Source organism: Triticum aestivum, chromosome 4A, assembly GCF_018294505.1.
Source record: "Triticum aestivum cultivar Chinese Spring chromosome 4A, IWGSC CS RefSeq v2.1, whole genome shotgun sequence".
NCBI classification, from domain to species: Eukaryota; Viridiplantae; Streptophyta; class Magnoliopsida; order Poales; family Poaceae; genus Triticum; species Triticum aestivum.
This window is the reverse complement of record NC_057803.1, coordinates 477,054,021-477,056,619: the sequence shown is the minus strand read 5'-3', so window position 1 is coordinate 477,056,619 and position 2,599 is coordinate 477,054,021. Positions and strand designations below refer to the sequence as shown.

At 42.6% G+C, this 2,599-nt stretch overlaps 1 non-coding gene across 1 annotated transcript; it reads right to left on the bottom strand.

Moving 5' to 3' along the window:
* Positions 1-382: 382 nt before the first annotated feature.
* On the bottom strand, positions 383-465 carry TRNAS-UGA (transfer RNA serine (anticodon UGA)). The gene has a single exon. It is a non-coding gene; the product is annotated as a tRNA-Ser (tRNA).
* Between the last annotated feature and the right edge of the window lie 2,134 nt (positions 466-2,599).

Below are 2,599 nucleotides of genomic sequence, written 5' to 3'. Positions count from 1 at the left end.
GCCCCAGATGTGAAAAACAAAATCTTAAACCTTCATCCTAGCCACACGAGTCAACTGAGCTGCGGGCGTTATCCAGTTGCACAAATGAGTTCTGAAACAACGGGTAAGTTTCAGAAAACATCCACGCGTGAGGCGGTAGCGGGGATGATCTCGTCCGTCTGATCGATTGGCGATCCAACGGACGCGGAGCCGTCGTTATCAGTCGGTTGAAGATAAGCTTTTTCCAATAAATATACTAATTTTATGTGATTCGCTTTCTTTCTCCTCAACCTCCATCGTGGCATGCCTTAGAAAAACAAAAATCTTAAACGGCGGTTGCCCAAATGAATCCTAAAACATCGGTCATCGTGGCATGCCCCAGATGTGAAAAACAAAATCAAACCGTTAACAGCAGGGATCGAACCTGCGCGTTCGTAGCCCAACAGATTTCAAGTCTGTCTCCTTAACCACTCGGACATATCGAACTCTGATTACAGAATTTGAACTTAAATCTTAGTAATACCGGCAGACTGCAGACTTCCGGGTATACGAGATCGGCAGAAGCAGGCATTCGTCGCTTCATTGGCCCTACTCATCATTGCTGTCATTCACGACCCTGTCACGGAAATCTCCTTATAATCGTGACACATGATCCGCCTGGACAACTAGCTACACATGGAAGGTGGTAAACCCCTGATCGACACTGTTAAGGATGTGTTTGGTTCAGATGTAGGTTTGGTATTCCCTCCAAAAAAAAAAAGATGTAGATTTGGTAAAAACTACCATGAACTATTTTTTTTTGTTCAGCTGTAGATTTTACGTGAATTATGAATTGTGGAAAAGCAGCTATGAGCCAATGAGGTTGTAAAATAGTGAAAACAGAGCTCAGTTGAACCAATTGGGGCTTACAATTCAACATGTATGCGTGTGGAACTAACTAAGCTGTGCACCGTGATATGTGGCCGCTAAACATATCCTTGGCACGCCAAAGACATGTTTTTCTTTCTTTCTTTCTTTCTTTCATTGAACACTGTATAATGGAAGCCGCTCACATACACATCATACAACCATCTCTATAAAAGCACGCACGTACACTCTGTCTCTGCGAGCACCTTCGGAAGACTGAATCAGCATAGCACTCTAAGATTGATAAAGTCATCACAGACGCCTCGTAGTCAACAAGGACGTCTCCTCCCACTAAACGACCCTGATAAGTTGGGAATACTACTGCCCTCCTAATCATTCAACCACAGATTAACATGTTGATGACATCCATGCAACGATGTTGGGACCTTGGTTTGCTATGACGTGGCTTCAAATGTGTCAGTCGTCCCTATACGAAAGCACTGTCTTGGAGGGTGTTGAGGGCCTCATAAACTTGGCGGCAAAAGGGTGCCTTCAGAACCTAGGGCAACTCAACTCCAACATGGATCACCGAATGAATATCATCAAATATTCACGGATATATCTCGACGAGTCGGCGAAAATTGAACAGGACGCTGGCCATCAAACCGTATGTATCAAATGTTTGGTTGTTATTGTTTTTTCTATACCTAGAGTACTAAAAACAATTAAAGATAAATAACACGATTCTTTAAAACTTGAAAGATAAATATTTCAATGGAATAATAATTCAAATATAAATATTACAATTCAAAAGTAAAATTTTGAAATAAAATAGTTCATATTTACATTCAACTTATTCTGGACAGATGTTCTAGTTGCCTCCTTGAAACGTCCACGGATGCTCAACCAGATTATTCCCAAGCTTCTCGTGATGAGTTCCTCGATGGGAATCCACTGATGCATTTGGGGCAAGACCTCAAACGTCGTCAGATTCTGCCCCGAAAGCTGGATAGGATCGGCCATCTCTTGAAATTCTAGACCTTAGGGAACTCTTTCACCCTCATCCTGCACAATCATGTTGTGCATGATCATTCAAATTTTTATCACTTTCACAATATCTCTGCACCCCACAGTTTCGCAGGTATGCAACAAAACGGGCTTGGAGCACTCTAAATGTTCTCTCCATATCCTTTCTATCTCCTTCTAGTTCTGGACAAAATGACATTTTTTGTTACCTCTGGGCTCAAAGATGATCTTGACAAAGGTCACCTATGGATGATAGATACCGTCACAAATGTTAAATTGTGATCCAAATTCTACTGGGATAGACGTAGTACACGCGGTGTGAGCTTTGCGTTGGTACCGATGCGTACGAGTATAACTTGTTAACTTGTCCTCCAGGGATTCTTATGTGTTGTCGCTCATATATATACCCCATGTAGTCACACTTAAAGACGGCATGTCGTCACATGCTTGTAATACTTGTCATCATAGTGAATTGCGCCTTCGTGCGTCCATGGTTCTTTTCCGCAAGTGTTTTCCATGTTAAATTTGTGTCTCATGTCTCGTTTATTCACATTTTATCTAACAAGTGATATCAGAGTCAAGTTGTAAACGAGGTTGAGATCAAGAGATTACGGTTGTGAGTTGTGTGTCGCCGTCGTGTGATCAGTCCGACCGTAGATTGATTCTGTTGCAAGATGTAGCACGCCAACGCCGCAGTCGTGCGTCCCCGAGACGAAGTCTGTTGCACGGCTGCTTCATGCGTGAGAAA